Genomic DNA, 12,420 nt, shown 5'->3' on the forward strand with positions numbered 1-12,420 from the left:
TCACGGAAATTACGTAAGATGTATTCCAAAGCAATGCTACCCAATATTTCCTCAATTCTTTCAAGTCACTTGGCCCTGTGTTTTGTAATCTTACCATTTTACGTCATGCAAACTTTGTGCCAGATCAAAGTGTCAAATATTTCGAATTGCCTCATGGAACACATTGAAATTCATGTAGAAAACTGCTGGTGAGTAACTAGAGGAAGCATATTTCTCCAGAAAACATATGTTTATACTTACTTCTGAACTGAATTTCAGTAAATGTACAAGTTATTGTATATTTGCTACATACAAGAAGTACTGCATGTAAAATACATATTGTACATACATACATACAGAACTTCTTTATCCCCATGGGGACATTTCTCTGGCAGCATCTTACATTCATATTTACGAACACACACTTATACCAAGAAACATACTATCATTCACGCAACAGAAAGGCTGGGCAGCGAAATACATACACACCAATACAAATTGGACATATACACACCTATTCAATCAATCTTGACTGTGAGAAAGCCCTCCACACATATGTTTGGCCTGCCCATGTAGTGCATGCTTATACACACAGGGCCAAGTGACTTGAAACAATTCAGAACTGCTGAGAAAACCCCTCATATTACAGCCAAAGGCTTACAGGATGACCTTTTGAAAGCTGGAACAGAAGTATAAGTACAGACCATAAGAAGGATATTGAACAAGCAAGGCCTTCATGGCCGGACACCTCGCCGCACTCCATTCTTAACCAGTGGAGTGATGAGACAAAACTGGAATTTTTTTAGACCCATGGATAAGCAGTATGTCTGGCACAAGAAAGGTGCAGCTTATGACAAGAAGAACACCATCCCCACAGTCAAGTATGGAGGTGGGTCAGTCCTTCTGTGGGGGTGTTTTGCTGCTTCTGGTACTGGAAATCTTCAGTGTGTGACTGGCACCATGGATTCCTTGAAATACCAGGCCATTCTGGAGAAGAATGTGATGCCCTCAGTGCATAAGCTGAAGCTTGGTGATCATTGGACTTTCCAGCAAGACAATGATCCCAAGCATACATCCAAGTCAACCAAAGCTTGGTTCAGGGAACAATCTTGGAATGTCCTTGACTGGCCTTCTCAGTCCCCAGATTTAAATCCCACTGAAAATCTTTTGTGGGATTTAAAGAAAGCAGTGGCATCATGAAAACCAAAGAATATCAGTGAACTTTAAGCATTTGCACAGAAAGAATGGGCCACGATTCCAAAAGAGAGGTATCAGAGGCTTGGGAGCACTTATAGGAAGCGTTAATTGGAAGTTGTAAAAGCTAAAGTATGTTCCAGAAAGTACTGAATTTGGGGGTTGAATAATTTGGTCATTGATTTTTTTGGAGAGAATTTTTTCCTTATAACAAATAGTGAACTCAGCTGTAGGTTTTCAAAATCACTTGAACTTGTTCTAATAAACACGTATTTCTGTTTACAAAGGCCTTAGTTCATACATTGTCATGAAATTTTATTCACATCACAAAGACATCGTATGGATTAGAGGGGCTGAATAATTTTGAGTGCAACTGCATATATATATATATATATATATATATATATATATATATGTGTGTGTGTGTGTGTGTCTGTGTTTCATTAGTTATTTTATTCGTGTTCCCCTCCTCGTACACCCCTATTTGTTAAAGTGAAATGAATATTAGAACCAGCTATCATGCTTATGTCTGACCAGGTATTAATTGTATTTGTTTTTTTTTTGTCTTTCCTCCCCATTTTCATTTTTTTCATTCACTCCTTCATTTATTTATGTATATTTCTTTGAATATATATTAGGGTGCATCAGACACCCCTATGGTAAGCAATTGAATTTGGTCCTCAAATACTCTATAACATGGATTCTCAAATTTGGACCACAAATTTAAAACCAGCCCTAGTTTTCTTTTCCCCAGGTAATTAACAGAACAATTTATGCTACTTTGTGCCAGACTGCATTCACACGTGACACCCAGGTAAACGGAGGGTGGAAAACCACCAGTTATTGGATGTGGAGGCCTGCGATTAGAGTAAAAGTACACTAGAACCACACCAGAAATCCATGATTTGGGATGGCAGATATGCCATCCTGCCAAGTTACGCCTTGGTAGGGCTGCATGCCCTATACCGGTACAGCACCAAGAGTTTTGCACGCTTCAGGGTCCCACACAGAAATAACAGCCACAGACACTCAGCCCTTAAAAACATTAAATTCTGTACATTCTCACCCCAATTCAACAGACAGAATTCATAAACAACTTCATATGTCCACACAATAAAGCCCCAAACGAAGGGGGGTTTCCTCCTTCTTCTTCTTCTTCTTCTTCCTGCCGCCTATCCTACAAACAAAATGTCTCCCTATTGGATATTTTACCGACACCAGCCAATCCTTCACCTACACGAGCCAATCAAAATCTTGCATACACATGCAAAATAGCCATATCTTTTTAGTATGAAACATTTCTGGTCTTAACAACAAGTCTGTTCATGGCCTAGTGGTCAAAGTTAGAGCCTACGGACCATGAAGCTGCTGGCTCAAACCCAGCCAGGATCACATTTCTTTAACCTGGTTTTTTCCTCACTAATAATTGTCTATTGCTTTTGCACCACATCTACCCGGCATTCACCGCATGTATACACTGCATTATGACGTACCATCTGCACGTCGTCCAGTTAACCGGCTACAATATCGCCAGGCTATATGGATTACGCCGGAGCTCAGCAGTGCTTACTGGCCTTGTGTTCTTTAACCCTCCTGTTCTGTTCATTTTTCAGGTACAGCAAAAATGTTCCCGGGTCAATGTGACCCGGTGCATGTTTAAACATCCAAAAGTTGTCAGAAACCAAAAAATCCTAATAAACATTGTTTGGGTACCTAATTACTAACAATTCCATCAAAATTTAGTGCAATGGCGTTATTCACCTCTCACAGATCATGGTTTCATTAGGATAATTCACTCGTTTTTCAAAAAATACATGTTCAAACTCTTTTTTCTGTATATTGGAAAAACCTAGATATAAAATACACTAGTTTTATATAACATTTAATTTTAAATTTGTTAAACATTTTTAAACATTTTTTTTTTCATCACACATTTAACATTGCTATCTGTTATTAACTTGGTACCTCCCCATTGAAAGATCCAACTGACATAAGTGAGATGAAACACACTCATCAACTGATCTTTGAGAGGAATGTGTTTACTGCATTTTTTCCACAGGAACAAATAATAAAAAGATGAGATATAGATGAGTCCTAACCACCCTCAGGCAAAAATAGCGAAAGCAAAACTGAAACAGAAGAGAATTGGGAATCCAACTCGCATGACAAGATTCAACACAAGTAGAATTACACATGATTTACAGAAACCTGGTCTGCCATAAAGGATAACTTAGAATATTCTGACAAGAACCACATTATTTCACAGAGGCACGTAGTGAACTGATGAGAGTTAGACAAGGAGTCCTAACCTAACCCTAACCCTAACCTCCACCATGCCCCCGTAATATATATTTTTAGCACCTGTATCCTCCTAGTGCACAGGCAACACTAGGGGATGATTGTATCTGGCAAAACATTTGTTAGGGGAAATAACTGGGCATGACTGGACAACAAATAAAAGCAAAGCTGAAACAGAAAAATACTAGGAACCCAAAAGGGTTCAAATCAAGTACAATTACAAATGGATTACAGAAACATTGTGTATCATACAGTAAACAATTACTTTTATAAAACTGTAATGGTATATCTTTTATTTACATCTCTAAGTACAATAATATTGCCAATATTAATCACAAAATAACCAATGCCAAAACAAATTTGTGCCATATTTCTGTTTGATTTCTCCTGGAGTAAGTTTTTGTCATGTGAAAACAAATGTATTCATAATTACAGGTATATTAGTCTTATTTTATCTTAAACAATATTAAACATTTGTGTAAAAACCCTCTCTGTTGACCTGCAACACATGGCCATTACTTAATGAAAGGAAACAGCAAAGGAGAAGAAAAACAGGTGATGGATCAGCTGAAAGGGAGGAGCCAGCAGCTGAAAGCGTCACTGTGGTTTGTGCAGTTTTGTGGTTCACAGGAACCACAAAACTGTTTGGCCTTTTGACAAACCAGATACAGTGCGTCATCACACATTTAACATAGCGATCTCTTATTAACTTGGTACCTCCCCATTGAAAAATCCAACTGACATAAGTGAGAAGAAACACACCCATCAACTGACCTTTTAGAGGAAGGTGTTTACTGCATTTTTTCACAGAAACAAATAGAGAAATGATGACAGTTACACGAGTCCTACCCCGCCCCTCCACCAACCCCCCCCCCCCCCCCCCCCCCCCCATTAAATAAAGCCCAAAATAGTAAAGCAAGACTGAAACAGAAGAAAACCGGAAATCTAACTCACATGATAGGATTCAATACAAGTAGAATTGCACATGAATTACAGAAACCTGGTCTGCCATGAACTATAACTTACAACTTAGAACTAGCACCTATATCCTCCTAGCGGACAAGGGGCACTAGGGGATGATTATATCTGTCAAAACATTTGCTAGGGGACATACCTGGACATGACGGGACAGTTACAACAAATAAAAGCAAAGCTGAAACAGAAAAATACTAGGAACCCAAGAGGGTTCAAATCAAGTACAATTACAAATGGATTACAGGAGTATTGTGTATCATACAGTAAAAAATTACTTTTAAAATACTGAAAACTGTAATGGTATATCTTTTATTTACATCTCTAGTAATACGAAGTACAATAATATTGCCAATATTAAGTACAAAATAACCAATGCCAAAACAAATTCATGCCATGTTTCTGTTTGATTTCTCCTGGAGTAAGAGTTTTTGTCTCATGTGAAAAAGCGCATATAAAATTACAAGCATATCATTAAACTTATTTTTGCTTGTTAAACATTTGTGTGAAAACCTTCTGCATTGACCTGCGACACATGGCCATTACTTTATGAAAGGGCGACAGCAAAGGAGAAGAAAGAACAGGTGATGGATCAGTCGGCTCCAACTGCGGTTTGTGTACATGACATGCCATTGTAAACACAAAAGGGAATATGATTTATCTGTAATTTACACGGTCATATGAAGAACGGCTGCAGACTTACCGATGCCTCTCTCCTCCGGAATTCACCAAAAAAGTGTTTCCTCCTCCCTTATGCTATTGACCAGAGCTGTACATCATTATCAACGTGTTTTCATCGGTGGGAAGAATGGCTGTTTCATGTACAAAGCAGTACTTCAGAGAATTGAGATTTGGGGTTTATGTCTATTTGGCCATTTTGCACAGGAAAACTAGAAAGTCAAAGTCAAGTAACGCTAAAATAATTTTTAAAAAGTCAGCAAACCAACTTGCATGAGACAGGGCACAAAATAACTAAAAAGCACTCCTATTAAAATAAACTAATGTTTACAGTGGTATGTCTTGACATTACAAGAGATGTAAATAAAAATATGTGACAGTGGTTTCTGGGACGTGGGGATCTCAATGAAACAGAGCAACATCGACAACACAGACACAGATCTTCAGATATGAGATTAAAAGCCAGTTTGTCAGCAACCGGTTGGTACCAGTTCCTGAGATCACGTCTGCCAATAAAGGCACACAGATTTCAGAAAATTCCATTCACCCTCATGGCCTTTTACTAAGGAACACAGCTAATCTGATATAAAATTGCTGCCAAAATAGAAAAACAACAGCAGGCTGATACAGTATCATTCAGGACTTACATGGGCATCTCTGTTTTGAATATATGGGACATCAGGGATGTCCAATCTTATCAGAAAAGTGCCAGTCTCGGTGTAGGTTTCTGTTTTAGCCCAACCCTACAACACTTGATTCAACTGATTTATTTATCACGCTCTTCAATCTAGACCTTGATGAGTAGAACCATGCTGTCTTAATGCATGGTTCTACTCATCATTAATTCCCTTTATGAAAGGAAAACAGTGCAATGGTGTTATTCACCTCTCACAGATCATGGTTTCATTAGGATAATTCACTCGTTTTTCATAAAAAATACATGTTCAAACTCTTTTTTCTGTATATTGGAAAAACCTAGATATAAAATACACTAGTTTTATATAACATTTAATTTTAAATTTGTTTTACATTTTTAAACATTTTTTTTTTTTCATGGGGTGATGTTGCTAAATAGAGATCAGACACCTCTTCTGTTCAGGGTCAAATTGACCCGTTCACTTAAAATCAAGCCAAATGAGTCATAAGGATTTTTATTGAACGTAATCTTTATTTATGCAATGTTTAGAATGTTTAGAACCAGAAATGAACAAAAATGAACAAGAGATGAGCAATATGAACGAGGCGTGTGTGTGTGTGTGCGCGTGTGTATCTGTGTATATACACAGCACATGAGGGACAAGTCGTCACGGTATGCTTAGTGCAAATGAATTTTGCACGTCGCACATGTTGTGCTCATCTTGACTTCATGCAGACCTGGCACCTTTTCAACTTCCTACTTCCCCCAGCAGCAACCTAGAAAGATGAGGGAGATGAATACTATGTCTTTTTGCTGATCCCGATCCCCTGACACACACACACACACACACACTTACTTACCTCAGGCACTGGTGTACTAGGTGCAGCCCTCTCCTGGATCTCCCTCACTGTGGCTGCAGTGGCTGGGGTCCTTGTGCTGCCTCTGTTGTATATGCGGTACCACGAGTGCCTTCCCCAGCTTCTCGTGGAAGATGCGCCTCTTGTACAGCTTTGACACATTCCACTCAGGAAAAATCTCTGTCCAGATGATGAACGCATTGTAGGCCGATACATCAATTATGTTATAAAAAATGCCTAAAGGCCAGCGCGCAGTCATTCGCTTGGTGCTGGACCCCGTTACTTTGTCCAAGTTGTTCCAGCCCCCCTTCAGTGGCATTGTAATCTAGGATCATGCTTGGTTTCTGGTCCTCTCTGGTGCTGATTTCGGCATTTTTATGGAGAGTGCTCATGAGACACTAGGGCTGTGGTGTCTGTGAAGACGAACTTGGACAATTGAAGGGCCCTATACTTGATCACCAACAGTTCGGCATATCTGCACTTTCTCGCACTTTACAGGTGAGGTAGGGATAATGGATAATAAGGAGAAAGAGTGTTTGTATGTATGTGTGTATTTGTGTGTGTTAGATTGGGGTGAAATGTGTGTGTGTGTGTGTGTGTATTGGCATGTATTACTATCTTTGTGAGAACCAAATGTCCCCAAAAGGATAGAAGGATGAGGAAAATTACGCAAGGTGGGGACCTTTTGCTGGTCCCCACAAGTTCAAGAGGCTGTTTTAGGGTTAGGACTTAGGGTTAGGCATGTATTGGTTGGGGTTAGGGTTAGGGTTAGAGGTTATGGAATGAATGTAAGTCAATGGGAAGTCCTCACAAGTATAGCAATACAAACATGTATGTGTGTGTCTGTGTGTGCGTGTGTGCATGCGGGTGTTTGTGTGTGTGTGTGATTGGGGTGAAATATGGTGGGAGGGAGTAGGAAATACCTTATGTCTCACATCTGCAAAGAAAGAAATGGTCTAAATTTGACACTTCTGACCCCTTTTAGCCTCCACTTTCACTGTCGGGTTAAATGGACCCGAACAGTATCTCTGTGATATAAACATGCAGGGGGGGTTTGCAAATACATGAAATGAACCATTTTCATTTCAAATGTTGATTACACTAATTAAGGCCAGTAGAAGAAGTTTCATACTGAAAAAATACTTTTAAGTATTTTTCCTAGATTTTCAAACTTTAAAAAGGGTAAATTTGACCCGCAACATAACAGGAGGGTTAAAACAACGGACAGGTTTTACCATGACATTTCACGCATTGAATAGTTATGTCGTGGGGGCGTACTGCCAAAGTTACGCACTGAAAGCCAGAAGTCGAAGAATCTAATCCCGTCTCGCCCTCAGGAAGATATTTTGATATTTTACACTAACATTTTCTTACACTTATATTTGCTTTACCAAAAGTCACTCACGGCCAGCCATATGCATTTCATGACGACAAATGTATTGATTTTCTTAAAAAGTTACACCAGCTGACCACTGTGCCATTTCTACTAACTATCGTTCTTCACTTGGCTACTGTAGAAAACGTTCTTATCAGCAAACGCCACATTTCTACATTTATGTTACCTCGCTCTGTTCTCTATCTACCCACATACAAACAATTAGGCTACTACGTATGTACTGTCTGCAACTCCCCATTAAAACATTACATTTCAACTCATGACTCAATCATAATTACAACTACTAGTACTCAACATGAGAACAGCACATCAGGGCAATAGATTCCCTATACATAATCACACGTTACTTCACCCACTACTTTCACGAGGGATTGCTTATACCGTTCAATAAGGAAAAGCAAATTGCTCATGGTCACTTCATTTACTTTGCACTATAGTCTGTCATCATGGCAAACTTCACCTACACGCCCATTCTGCTAAAAAAAAAAAAACATATTGTTTCAACTAGTCAATTTCATCATTTCTCCTCATTTCTCTCGTTCTATTGTTATTTTATCATATGCAAAGATTGCTGGGACATATGCGTCTGCTCCTATTCCCCCCTATCAGGTGTTCCGGTTCTACTACTTCCAATTCTCACATAAGGTCACTGATCTACCTTAGAAAAACAGCGAAGAGGACTCCTACCTGCAGATAAGCCTATCAAACTGCCTTATAAACCTTACAAACACTAAAAGTGCATCTTGATGGTATAACAGAAAACAGAGCAGGACAGAAGGGTACACAAGTTGCAACCCAGGGAGCTCTAATTCTATGGGCTTGCTGATAATTTTTTCAATCAAGGCTCGTAGGATGGCTGTTAAATCCGTGAGTACATACACTGGCCATATTTCAGCTGCGTTTCTCATGCGTTTATACGCACAGCCAGTGTTCTACATATATAGCAAAGTGAAAGTGCTCAACGGTACACGCTCATCAGACTGTACAAATTCACACAAGGATAGCCATAATCCACAACCGTTTCTTAAAGGGTTACTTCGTATTTCTCACTTTCTCATAACAAAGACTTTGCAAAAAGAAATGATATCGCATAAAAAACACGTTTTCAACATACAAAAATGCCAAGCTACGCACACATACAAGAAATACACTGTCTATAACTCATTCAACTGGCAAAATCTAGGCCTGTCATTAAAAGTATTGATATCAAAATGACGCCAAGTTACTGTACTACAAACGATATAGGTTATCTTGCCTCACCGAAATTACATAAACTGTATTCCAAAGCAATGCTACCCAATATTTCCTCAACTGATTCAAGTCACTTGGCCCTGTGTGTATAAGCATACACACAAGATATGATCATATCTCACAAAGTAATATTATCACAAACTATTTACAAAATACTGAATTAAACAAAAACTTTAAAAAATATATTTTTAAATGACTTTTGGTCCCAAATGGAATATAAAAAAGAAGAAGCCAATTGCACCCAGACCACCATTTTATTGTCAGTTTTCTGTTTTGCTGAATTAGGTGTGTTAATGCAATGATACTAGAAGACTCCCGTTCCTCCCCATACCTCTTCACCTTTAGTTTATATTCTCTCCATCCCACTCCACAACAGGCTACTTACTCTGTTCTTTTTTCAGTTTTATTCCTTCTTTTACTCCCTTTTCTTTCTCGTCCATCTTTAAAATAGCATTTGAGTTTGAAACACTCTCAGAGTTGTACTTTTGCACTTTCACATTCCAACTGATTATCAGATCGTTTGCATGCTTGTGCTTGTACGGAACTCAGGAACCCGTACTCCCCCAGGCCAGTCCCTGGACACGCCCCTGGGTTAGGGCTCTGGCTCCTGAATAATTTGTACAGGAGTGGTGTGGCTTTCAGCTAGACTGTGTTAAGTTCCCAGAACTCAAACTGTAACATGCAGTCCGTGAGATTCTGACATGGCGTCAGACGAACCTCACCACAACATTCTATCACTACTGGGTGTGTGTTAATCCTGGAGTGCATTTAGTTTATTTCTGTAGGCTTGTGTACGTCCAGGCCGACATTGCAGTTTAAAGTTGCTTTTTAAATGTGATTGTCACATGCCGTGACCACCCTGGTAGTGATGTTGCAGCGTTTCCAGCTGCTAACCTGAAGAAGCAACAGGCACACGTGTTGTTTGCAGCCTTACGTCATCGAGCTGTTCTGGTTACACAAAAGAGACTGATTTCCTTCTTTGAGTTTTCGTCTCTGCATTTCACTCAACTTCCCAGCATCCTTCCCTACTCAAGCACACTTCCTGGCAGGCTGTGATTGGCTGCCGAGCTCAGGTGTTTTCCACATTGAGCACAGTGTAGCGGGGTGTCTTGCGCGGTATCCGCTGGTCTGACCCCGCCCCTTCTGCTGCCCTCCCTCTCAGATCCTGCTTTTGTCAGACTACTTCTATGCCTACCTGTGGAGGGAGCACCACCTGGCTGTACCTGAAACGCAAGGACGGAAGCGAGGCCACGCTGGTGCTCAAGTAGATCTGGGCGTGGCGGTGGGCGTGGCCATGGGCGTGGCTCTGACATCGCCACAGCGCTCGACTCCTCCGGGCTTTCATTGTAAGATACGTCTGTTTGGCTTTGTTCTGTGGAGCTGCTCCTCACAGACCAACGTCTCGGAATTCTGAGGGCACTCTGGACGGAAGCTGTGAAGTTCATGAGCCAAGAAGCACTGTAGGACCCATGCCCTCCTGCAGACTACTGGAGGATTGTGGGATTTGTAGTCTTATCCTATTTTTTTGATCTTTGCATCTGCATCTTTCACTATGATTTTGGAAAGGACCAGCAAACTCTCTCTCTCTCTCTCTTTCTCTCTCCTCTCAAAAGGACAAGCAGCCCAACCGCATTGTGCCTCCTTGCTTGTCAGAACACTCCTGCAGTTCAGGCCTGGGCCTGCAGAGGGCAGCATGTGAACATGTGTAGGAATTCTTTCACTGTGGGTCTTTTACTGAGGGACTCAACAAGTGGATAAAATGAAAACTTGGAGGAGAAAAAGAAAAAAACTGCCAGAATGCTTATATTTTTGTCTGTGGAAGGAGGTGGTCTGGCTATTTTAAAGCAGTCTGCCATAACCTTTTTTTATGCTTCTTTGAATGTCATCCATTTACCTGAAAACACATTTTAGCTTGAGTTTCAATCATTTTTATTTGTGAGGGATTTATATTTGTGCATCTTATTTACCAACCATCATTGGAGAAAGGTACTAATTGACCTTTAACCTTTACTTAAAAGCATTTAGGAGTGTGTAATCCCTCTGAAGTATAAACAGTCTGTGACTGAAAAACAGAAAATCAGGGAAGATATCCGGTGTATCAACGAGAGGATAAGGTGTTTTGCTTTAGGGAAATATGTGCAAGATCATCCTTCCCCGTTCCTGTGCCAGACATTGTCTCATTGTTTTCACTGTCATATACCGAATGCTTGTAGAGTGACCCAGATTCGAAGAATGCCATTCATGTATTAATGTAGGTCGGTTGGTGGCAAAGCTTGTATGCTTGGAGGGTGTTCTTGGCTTTATTAAACCCCCCCCCCCTTCCCTTCCCTTCCCTCCCCTCCATCCGAGCTTTGCCTTTGGCCTTCGATACAGCTCTCTCACAGGCGTCCCGTGTCACATGATCGCTCTGTGGTGCCTCGCCCCACAACATGGCCATGTGTGAAGCCCGGTGCCTGGTGGCTAAAATGGCCGTGTGTCAAACGGGGCCCTTGGCTTCCGGTCCTGTGGCAGGCGCGCTTGTAGGAGAAACTGTACATTTATAGGATTAACGCCCCCATCCCGGTCCCTCTTCAGGGCTCTCTGGAAGGTGATTGGTTGCCCTTGGCTGCTGTTTGATCAGTTATTTGATGCATTGTTTGCAGATTGCTTGTATTTTCAAAGTAAGGGTGAATGCCCTCACGTCTGTTAGAGATATTCCCTTGCAGGGAGCGGAAATGAATGCCTTTTCAGTCTGAGCAGTCAGTGTGTTGGTGTGTGTGTGCGGAAGCAAGGATGCTTTTTTTCTGCTCCAAGTGCACAGATCCTGCTGTCCCGTTGCCAGGGCTGCACGGTGTATGGTATCGGGATTTAAGAATAAAAAAATAATTTAAGAATCGTGTAATAAGAATAACTTTCGCCATGGCGATCTTTCATCTTTTTTTCTTTAGGCCTCTGACCCACACATCCAAGCGTCAGAGGCCATGTGACATGCTTTTGCTGGGAAAGGACTTCATTACATTACATTACATTACATTCATTTAGCAGACGCTTTTATCCAAAGCGACGTACAAAAAGTGCATTTTCATGATCGTAGACAACTGCTGAACACGGGTTCAGTAAGGTACAATTACTTATTTTGTAAAGCTATTTCTAGCCGAGAACAAAGAACACTATCCTGG

The 12,420-nt window shown here is 40.6% G+C and overlaps 1 protein-coding gene across 1 annotated transcript in view; it reads right to left on the reverse strand.

The window, feature by feature from the left end:
- LOC118211366 (NACHT, LRR and PYD domains-containing protein 3-like) overlaps positions 1–9,784 on the reverse strand; it is a gene marked incomplete at its 3' end in the record, with an annotated part of 51,663 nt that extends 41,879 nt beyond the window's left edge. Inside the window, exon 1 of the mRNA XM_035388525.1 lies at positions 9,648–9,784. The remainder of the gene's footprint in view (positions 1–9,647) is intronic.
- Between the last annotated feature and the right edge of the window lie 2,636 nt (positions 9,785–12,420).

The sequence above is a fragment of the Anguilla anguilla genome, chromosome 13, assembly GCF_013347855.1.
Source record: "Anguilla anguilla isolate fAngAng1 chromosome 13, fAngAng1.pri, whole genome shotgun sequence".
Taxonomy (NCBI): Eukaryota; Metazoa; Chordata; class Actinopteri; order Anguilliformes; family Anguillidae; genus Anguilla; species Anguilla anguilla.